The following is a 10804-nucleotide window of genomic DNA, read 5'->3' on the forward strand; positions in this document are numbered from 1 at the left end:
ATATCGTCAACATATCTATAAGTTTATTACAGGAAGAAGTATCCTCTTTTGGAGCATTAATGCAACAGATAAATTTATGAAGTGATGTATGCTTGCCTTCCTTCAGTGACATAATTAAAAAGGCAGTAAATTCCCGATGAGCAACATACCCATCAACAGAGGAAATAGCAAACAAGTTAACAGAAATGTTTGACTGTGACTGCCTCATCTGCTGAGCCTATTTGCACTCAGTCCATGTACACTGATAAAATGTACTCTAGGTCATATAGACCTCAGATGTTTTAAATTTTTACTTAAGATAAATCTAAATCTAAATCTAAATATCGTTATGTCGGCAAAATCGTTTAGGACATCACGCCAACTCTAAGATAATAATAAGTGAAGCTATACTAAATATACAACACTATTAAAAACTATTGAAAATTATTAAAAACTATTTAAAACTACCGATAAATAAATTTAAGTTAGTTTGCTTTTAAAAATACGGAGGGATTGGCTGGAGACAGTTTCTTTTGGGAGTTTGTTCCATTCAGCTATTGTCCTGGGAAAAAAAGAAAATCTAAAAATGTCTTTATGTCCTTTCGGTAAAATAAATTTAAAATCATGGCTTCCTCGAGTTCTCTTTTCTTTATTTGTTATCAAATAATCCCCCCAATCCCCATCTAGGAGGCCGTGGCACATCTTGTACATGGTGGAGAGCCTTGCATGTCTTCTCATTGTTTAGATAAAGAAAGATAAAAGAAAGATAAAGAATTGTCAAATTGTTTGTACTACATATTATCACAGTCAGTTTGATTACTTCAACTCAAACTTACTTTGATTGGACTGGGAAAGCAAAGTAAAACATACTTTAGTCCTCTCAAGCAGTGGAGATTGCTCACTCTGTTGTTGTGTCTCATACTATCAACAAACAGATCAAAACGATAAATATCAAGGAGACTTGAATTTTGGTCAGCAAGCCAAATATTGATTTGATAATGGCTAGTGCAGAACAAGGCAACCATCTGACATATAAAATAACAATAGTTGATAGTAATGAGATGAATAATGAGGAATTCTACCCTTTAGTTATAAAATCCTGGTGGTTATATACAGCAACTTATCTGGCCCCTTAAACAGCTAAGAAAAACAGAAAATCTATACTAGCCTCTGTAAAACATTTACTGATTGGTCTTTAGTCATGAAAATCAGATGTTAGAATTTTACATGGTTAAATGTTTACATTATTTATGAACTACATCCATATTAGCTATTGGTTTAACACTAGTGGCTTCTTTGAAATAAAAAAACTCACTGAAATGTGCAACTTACCAATTGTGATTGCATGATTACTACAAAATACTGACCTATGTTTCCCTGCAAATCGTCTCGACAGTAGCAACTGTAGAGCAATTTTAAGAAAAAACATAATACATTTGATTGTAATAACTTTAACTATATCATGTAAATATAACATTATATTTGTAAATCCTTTATTATGTTAATTTCTTCTCCCATTTATATTCCATCCTCAAAAAATAATTGTTGGCTTTTTTGTCGGATTTTTAAGCTCTTGAAGAAATATTTCTAACTTGTATTGTCAAGATGCTCAACTAATAAAGAGAATTTTATTTAGCAGTTGTGATGATAATGAAATGAGTTTCATGTTCCATACATTCTCTTAGCAGTCTCATCACCACACCAATCAAAATAGCAGAAGCTGTTTAGTATAAAAGGCATGTAATCTGCCATATTCCATGCTGTGAAAAGAATGCAGCAAACTAGTTCTTGAGTGAAATTCTGTGGCTCATTATCACAAGAATAAGTGCTGCAGAACTCTAATTAAGGAATCATAGAATACTTGTGGCATGCAAGGATTGTGTTTTTCTGTAGAGGCAATTTTTGACTTAACTACACTCAAACCACAAGCAGAATCTGGGTGATTGGTAAGCAGCTTGTACTTGGTGAGGTTGTTGCTTGACAGGTCCTCTGTAATTCTATCAAGCCGTAGTCCTTTGATCTCATTGTCAGATATTTCAGACAAAGATTTTGGGCTCATGAAAGCATAGAACAGCCAGAATGCTTGTTCTGCCTCATTGCTGAAGACAGGAATTATCACTCCCTCTTCACTGTGCCTAATATTTTCCTCAATGGCTTTAAGGGAATCTGTATCAAAGAGAGAGAGGGCCTCACTCCTCTGTAATATTAGTCTTTCATATTTTGGTCAAATGCTAAATCCACTACAGCAACTTCTGTTTCATTTACTCTGTTATCAATAGTAGCTCCATAGAAGACTTCATCATCTACAATCTTTGAAAGCACATGAAAACCTTCTGTTACAACATTCTTGTCAGAATTGTCAACACAAGACTGTTGACTTGTGGTAGGTCAAAATTATCAACAACCTCAAATCTGAGGGCATCTTTTGCTTCCATTATCATGGACCTCTGTTTCTGGCCATATGCATACGGTCTTTGAAACCTTATGCCTTGAGGCAGGTTGTGAGCCTTGACATTTCCTTTCTGGTATGGAACTCCACCTTTGTTGCCTATAGCTTCACTTCGAAAAGCAGGGGGTTTAGAACTGAGAAATAAATACATTAACTAGGCAAAGTAGTTAACTGTAAGTCCAATTCCCATGTTCTAACTCTCTAATAACCCCAATCAAAACAAAAAATATAAGGGTCAGTCATTGTCAACCATTTTATCCCCAGTCAGAAGTCAGAAAGGCCAACAAGGTATGACACTCAGAAGTATGGGGTGCCATTACCGCCAAAATTATATTTTTAAAATTATTCAGCCTCTTTTTCATTAACCACTTACTTTTATGAATTAACCATACTTGTCACAATATTATTTAGCCCATTTCAAAAATTATTCAGCCTTTTTTTCATTAACCACCTACTTTTACAAATTAACCATGCTTGACACAATATTATTCAGCCCATTTTGAAAATTATTCAGCCTTTTTTTTATGGGGCATGTTTTTAATTATATCCCAACATAACTTGCGGGATTATAAATATATCCCAGAGTTCTTTTCACGTCCTTTTCCTTGCAATATGGCCGACAGGAGAGGAATCGCGGATGTTACACGTTTGCTCTCCCAAGCTGCTACCAATTTGATAAGTCTAGTATCACAAGAGCTTCGAGCAACTAACACTACTTCTGATCTGCGTCATGTTGAGTTGAAACAAGCGTTTTCTCCATTCTAAAAAGTTCAAAACGTGCCATCGGTACCAGTTGCCTTGCGTGATACTGAAAATATAAAATGCCGGATGCACCTGGTGGTGATGCCCCGACTTTCAGAGAAGTATTACAAAATAAGCTAATGACTACAAGTAATTTGATTCAGAATCAACCAAATGGTTTGGACAATGAGTATGTGATCGAGATGGTGGAAGACTTGCTAAAGAATGTGGTGACACTGGATTCAGTTGAAAGAGTTTCAGAGACTGTTTATCGTTGTCTCTTTGAAGCACACGATATCTTATTGCAAAACACCAGCAGTGTTCATTCAGTGGCAAGCACTTCAGTTGCATACAATGGCGGTATTGGTCGGCCCTGTTATGACATTCCCAAAGACCAACTTGAGTTTCTGTTGGAATGTAATTTTAAGGTTGAAGACATCAGCAACATGTTTGGGGTTTCAAAGAGAACTATCGAGCGACGTATGACAGGGTTCGGCATCTGTAAAAAGGAGAAATTTTCTTCTTTAACAGAGGAAGAACTTGATAGAGTAGTAGAAGAAATTAAAGAAACGCATCCAAATTGTGGGTCTAAAATACTAGTTGGATACTTACGTTCGAGGAAAATATATGTACAGAGGTACCGTGTAAGAGATTCTCTTAATCGCATAGACCCAATAGGAGTGATAGCTCGGAAATATAGGTGTGTGCATCGTCGTGCGTACAATGTTACCCGGCCGTTAGGTCTGTGGCACTTGGATGGCAATCACAAACTGATCAAGTGGCGTTTTGTTGTTCATCTACTCACGCCTCCCTGTTTTTCTGGCATGCAACACAAACAACAGATCTCAAACGGTACTGCAGCTTTTTATTAAAGCTGTGGAAGAGTGGGGCCTACCATCACGAATAAGAACTGACAAGGGGGGAGAAAATGTTTGCACTGTCAAGTATATGCTTACTCATCCACTTCGTGGACCAGACAGAGGCTCTGCTATTACAGGAAGAAGCATTCACAATCAAAGGATTGAACGATTGTGGGTTGATGTATACAATGGGGTGCTTTCTTATTATTACAACCTCTTTACTAGATTGGAGGAATGTCAAATATTAGATCCTGATGACGAGTTAGACATTTGGAGTCTACACTTAGCTTTTCTTCCAAAAATAAATGCTTCGCTGAAATGTTGGAAAGAAGGATGGATAAGGCACCCTTTGCGGACCGAGCACAACAGAAGTCCTTTGCAGTTATGGGTTCAAGGAATCAATAGAAATCATGGCCAAGTTCCCCAAGAGGATGATGTTCAGAACATTGATCAGTATGGAATAGACTGGGATGGTCCTGTTGGTGACGAGAGCATGGACAGTTCAAGGGTAGAAGTACCAGAAACAGGATTCAACCTAAGTGATAATCAGCTTCTTGAATTACAGAATAGAATTGACCACCTGGCAAGTTCATGCGAAGATGGTATACAACTATATGTTTCAATTAGAAATACATTGAATGAGATTTGTAATCACTGAATTGTATCACTCAGTATATACAGTAAATCCTCTATTAAACCCCCATCTCATATAAATCTGGCTACTTGGAGCAAGACATTTATTAAGTCAACAAAGAGGGACATGCTCAGGTCAACTGCAGGCTTTAAGTTACATGTAGGGCTCTTGGGGAGGGTATGTAGTAGGGAGTCTCTCTCACCTTGTCTCAGCCACTGTTCTTTTTTTTATCTTGAGCTAAAGATGGCCAGGCAAAATATGCCGTTGAACTTTCATATTTTTATTAACATATACATTTACTTTGATTAACATTTTTTCAATCAGCAAAACTATAACGACTACACTGTAGCTTCTCATAAGTTAACTGAACTTGCCGTGTGATTCTCAACTTCAAATAATTTGGGATCAACAATGAATTGTTGAAATTAATAATCCAAAACTCAAAATAAAGAATACCTTATTGTTATTTTGAGCTCTGATAATATTACAATTCATTCAGAGCTTGAAATGTGAATAATGTGGATTACTTCTTCAAATAATTCACTAACAACGAATAATGAAATGATTGTGAAAACAATGAACTCAATAATCGGCTCTGGGTGTACACTTGAGACGATTTGACTGTAAAGAAACATCAACAGTGTAAAAGCTAATTTCATAATAAAGCTCAATCTAACAACAACTTCAAAATGTTGATATTGTAAACTTCAAGAAATACGAAATTGATACAACAATAGTAAAGGTTCCATTACCACCAACTCAGACAATATCTATCTCCCACACATCTGAGTTCAATATTGCCATGAACTCTTGTCGCAGTTCACAGAAGCTGCTATAAGTACTGGGCATTTCCAGAGTAAAACTACATGTGTGGGCAACTGGCCGACGTTGTAACCCCTCTTGATTTGTAAATGAGATTGTTATGATATCTGTTACCAAAACATCAGAAGCTGTAGTGTATCTCAGGAAAGTGGCTAGTTTTGCTTCATCTAAACCTCTAACAAACCTCTTTAAGTGACCCAAAGTCTCTGATTCAGCTGCTGTTACTGGGGCAGCTGTGAAAAGTGAAATTACCTTTGAATTTGTAGGTATGATAGAATCATACAACACCAAAAAGGAAGATACATCCATGAAATAAATCTTCAAAGAAGAAACTATTTCCTTCCAGCAATCTGCTGCATATTGCGGTTTCATGATAATCTCTTTGTGAGCGATCTCTGTAACCAATTCTCTGATATTGTCATTTGTGACTTGTCTCTTACAGTCAAATGTGGAAAGAAATTCAAGTAGCTCATCATCATCGGGCTGAATACTCTGGCTTAAACATTTACCTATAACATCAGCCTCAGACCTTGATACATAATTCTGAAATGAACTCATCAACATCCCATCAGTCACACTCTCTTCTCCAAAAAGACAAGCCACTAAAAAGGACTTACTAATCTTCACAGGGAAATATTGACAATCTTTATATCCCTTAACTATGATTCTAGCAACTGCTTCAAACTTGTTTCTGTTGAAGTCATGACGGATATATGGGACTCTTTCAATTTCACCTAGCATATGAGATTCATAACAATCTTTCCAAAAAAGTTAAAATATTTCCCGTAATGGTCCAGTCCCTGCCCCAGACTCTTCATTACCTTGCTGATTAATAATAATGACAGATAAAGTGTATTTTAAGATCGACTCATCAGAAAATATATCTAGCATATCTTGCCTGACTAACGATCTATGAACCCTTATTATTTTAATAGGTTGTTCCGTTACAGGCACTTCTGTGTTGTGTGTGCTATTCATCAGACTGTCTTCATCAACCATCACGACACCTTCCACCTTTTGTTCAGCAACCTATTGCAGATAGATTTAGAGTCTACTGTTATTTATGTAGAAAAAAACTGAGGTAAACACTAGCTGACATGTAGTGTACACTACACAAAGCTAAACCAAAACAAAAACAAACAAAATCTGAATTCGAACATCTCATGGTTCTTTGAAACGAGGTTTGCTCAAGTGCGACTGAGCCCCAATAGTGGAGTATTTGACAAAAGAAACCTCTGGTATGGTTGAGGATTTGAATTTTCGAAAATGTTAAATTCCCAGGGGGGCCATGGGCACTGCAGGATTTGACTCGTATGTAATTAACATAGCAATGAAAACTAACTTAATTGTAACTGAAGATAAGCTTAATAAATTGCACTCCTGCATGGTATACCACAGTCCAGTTCATCAGCAAAAAGCAACCAAGAAGATAGAGCCATCCCAACTGTTTATGAACACACAAGGTATTACAATCATAATTGAAAACTATGTTACAAAATGACAATGCTTACCTCACTTTCTTCGCTAATCACTTCTTTGTCACCCTGATCAATCTGTTCTTTGGGAGGTTCCTCGACAACATTTTTTCCAGTAATGTTGTCTTGGTCACCAGATACACCTGGTTGTGCATCAAAAGGTACACAAACATCTAAGTGCAGCCGGAGCTCATTCATTGGGAAAAATTTGTAGCATTGCTGACAAAACTCATCAGGAACGGACATTTTAGCTGGGATGACAACATCGTCAATATCCAGGTTTGACTGTATTGGACGAATATATATCCGTCCTTGGCCAACAAACTGTTTCAAATATTCCATAGTGTACCCATTTGGGCCAGGAGCTATTGCTTTTAGACGGCGAGAACTTGGTTCAGCGTGCAAGAATTCATAACCACCAGCTTCGTACAACTTTGGAAACGTTGCCTGAACCATCTCGTGGAGTTCTCCTGCACTAGAGTTTTCTGGAAGAAAACCTTTTTTTTCTCCAAGGCCTGCTGTTAGCAATTCCCTCTTCTCTTCAGTACTCGGCACTTCATCTTGTGCAGTGTATGCCAAACAAAATAATTTTGCTGTTAGTTCTTTGGTTTTTTTCTTCCTCCCTTTTGCGGCCCTTGTGACGGTGAAATGTTTTGCTTGACTTGATGTTCCACGTGCAGTTGTGTTGCTTACAACTGGTGATGGAGCGTTGTGAACTTTTTGGTACGGAGAAAACGCTCGTTTCAACTCAGCTTGAGCTCGATCAGAAGTAGTATTAGTTTCTCGAAGCTCTTGTGATGATTGTGGTGCTAGACTTATCAAATTGGTAGCAGCTTGGGAGAGCAAACGTGCGACATCCGCGATCCCCCTCCTGTCGGCCATATTGCAACGAATAGGACGTGAAAAGAACTCTGGGATATATTTATAATCCCGCAAGTTATGTTGGGATATAATTAAAAACATGCCCCATGAAAAAAAGGCTGAATAATTTTCAAAATGGGCTGAATAATATTGTGTCAAGCATGGTTAATTTGTAAAAGTAGGTGGTTAATGAAAAAAAGGCTGAATAATTTTTGAAATGGGCTAAATAATATTGTGACAAGTATGGTTAATTCATAAAAGTAAGTGGTTAATGAAAAAGAGGCTGAATAATTTTAAAAATATAATTTTGGCGGTAATGGCACCCCATACAGAAGCACCCAGTAAGAATTATTGTTTGGTAAAAAAGATGTGGAAATAGCATTCCTGGAAAAATTGTATTATTTTCAGCAAACTTCATTTTCCTGCTAAACAATCTATTGTACCCCCCTGTATTTGGAAGTTTTTTTTTTACTGTTAAAGCCTGTTTTTCACTAGCAACACAAGCGCAAGAGCAGCAGCAAGCACAAGCACAAGAGGCCTTATTTTGTAGTGAAGACGGGCCTCATGCAGTGATAACTCAAGCGCAAGAGCGAGCGCAAGATATTCAAATTTTTCCGTTTTTCTTGCACTTGCTGCAGCGCTTGCATTTGGCTTTGCAAGTGGCAACCAAACACATGCAAGCGCAACAAAAGTAGATGGATCATTCATGTCAGGTGACCAATTGGACCAATCATAAATTTGCATCATTATCTGCCACGTTGAAGTCAAATCACGGCTGAGGAATGGCACTAGCGAATAAAGACTTTGTGCTTGTGCTTGGACACGTTTTGTTTTCACTAGAAATTTGACACTTGCGCTTGCTGCGGCTCTTTCACTTGCATTGCCAGTAAAAACCAGGCAAACATTTCTTCCTGCAGAATACTTTGAACATAAATTCTTAAAAATGAAACCCTGAGATCTTGCTGGGAAATATTTTTAGTACTCTTTCTAGATGGGTCAAACACCTCATACTGACCCAGATGGTCCCTGGATGTCCTTGAATGCAGTACAATCATAAAAACTTATAAGTTTATAGATGTAATGCAAGACATTGATAGTCATTGAAAAATTATAATATCACTTTTAAAATAATTATTGTTCAATAGTTCACCTCAAAATCATTGCCAGATTAAAATATAATATATCAAATAAGTACCAAAGGAAAAATGAGAGAAAAAGCTTTAAGTACGGTATGACAGATAAACACTCATCAAAAGAAATTACTTACTATATTTTTGATTGAAAAGATTGACAATATCTTTTAATGTATAGAACTTCTTGTCACAGGCTGAAAGATAAAGTTTTTTTGTACTATAATAGAAATGAATGAAACCTTTAATTAAAATTCATTTAATTGTATGTCTACCCTTTAAACTAAAATGCGCTGCAAGGAACAGGAGCACAAGAAAGAATAATACTGTTTTCCTAACAAAATTTGAGGTATAAGGATAAAAACAGGTATATTTCTTGTACCTCTATTTAGCAAGATCATTGTATCACGTGCCATTAGGCAATGGTAATTTCACGATCTTTTCCTATTAAAATATTTTACACTTCCAATACAACAGTTATAAAAACCAAAATCATTACACAAACTTACTTCTTTTTTTTTATATCAATATCATTTGAAGAAGATGTATCTTTTGAATTTATTCCTTTCTTCCAAATCAAGCAATTTCTTTCTCTTTGTTTTGCAAACATCAAAGTTAACATACCTAAATGTTGTCTAAACTTAAGCTGGATGTCATCATTTGCAGACAGAAATTGCAGACCTTCATCTGACACCATCCCATGCATTTTGCCATCTGCACTATCCACCAGAATAATCACTGAGTGGCAGCCAAGGCTGTCAAGTATCTTGAGCTAAGAAAAATGTTCATTATTTACTAATGTCAACATAATCATTATAGTCATAATAAATATGGTATCTAATATTGATATTATTATTAAAATATTTATTACTTTTATTAAATATTATGCAAGAGTATATTTGTGCTAACTTGTGGTTAGCTAGTCATAATGTCAAATCAAATTAATCCAGGGTAAACTGTTAAATTAATCTATTGTTCAATTTGAATTTCCCTATAACATATTCAAATGTATCATTAATATTTGGTTTTCCAACGTTTTGTTTGTTGTCTAGTAGATAGCAACAATTGTTGCTAGTTTTTATTTCAAAATTATTATCATTATCATCATCATCATTATTATCAGCAGTAAAAACGTCTGGATGCCCAGATATCCAATATAATGATTGGGCGGCAAGCCATGGCCAATCAATGCAACGACTAAAGTCCCTACAATTAAAATTCCTTATTGTTATTATGATTATTATTATCATTATCATTATGATTATTATTATCATTATCATTATTATTATTAGAAGTTGCTTAGAGGTCGTTTTGGCACCTGGAAATCACATCACTTTCTGGCCATTTCTTAACTTTAAATAAAATTTAGCAAAAGTAAAGGTTGAGAATTTAATAAAACAATTATTCCATTCACGCTTATTGGATATGAGATTGGTTATAGCCAACGAGGCCCTTACTACTTACAGTAATAAAGAAATGAAGACAGTTTCCATTGCTATTATTATAATTATTGCAATAATTATTAAAATTATTTTCGTACTATTTAAATTAGTGGTAAACCCTCATATTGTTATTGTGCTCATTATTATTATCCAATATTTAGTCATTAATTGTCAACTAGCAGTGCTAATTATGAGCAATTTAATTGGTCATTATAATATAATTGTCTAATGTTTACTATTTTCACTATTGCAAATGAAGAGAATTACCTGACCCATCATCTCCAGCCTTGCTGTCCTTATAATCTTCTTCCTCTCATTTTCTTCAAGGCATTTTACATCGATTTCTTTGGCACTTTTTGCCTTATCTTTGTAAGCACAGCATTCTTCATTGCTTAGTGACTTCCATAAATC

General features: G+C 35.7%; 1 protein-coding gene and 1 pseudogene across 13 annotated transcripts in view; one reads left to right on the plus strand and one right to left on the minus strand.

The window, feature by feature from the left end:
• The window catches only part of LOC111327074 (uncharacterized), a 29636-nt gene that overhangs the window by 12160 nt on the left and 6672 nt on the right, over positions 1–10804 (plus strand). Inside the window, exon 16 of one of the 12 annotated variants that reach the window (XM_088756352.1) lies at positions 107–1617. The exons of 10 other annotated variants lie outside the window; for them this stretch is intronic. The gene's annotated coding sequence lies outside the window, so the exon portion shown is untranslated. Of the gene's footprint in view, positions 1–106; positions 1618–10804 lie in introns of those variants that run through there. One more of the 12 variants, XM_088756353.1, reaches the window with a different exon arrangement.
• LOC148732076 (uncharacterized) lies at positions 4923–7923 on the minus strand (annotated as a pseudogene). The gene is made up of 2 exons (XR_015999785.1): positions 6997–7923; positions 4923–6514 (listed from the first exon to the last, which is right to left on the minus strand). The product of XR_015999785.1 is annotated as an uncharacterized LOC148732076 (transcript).

This window comes from Stylophora pistillata, chromosome 4 (genome assembly GCF_964205215.1).
Source record: "Stylophora pistillata chromosome 4, jaStyPist1.2, whole genome shotgun sequence".
Taxonomy (NCBI): Eukaryota; Metazoa; Cnidaria; class Anthozoa; order Scleractinia; family Pocilloporidae; genus Stylophora; species Stylophora pistillata.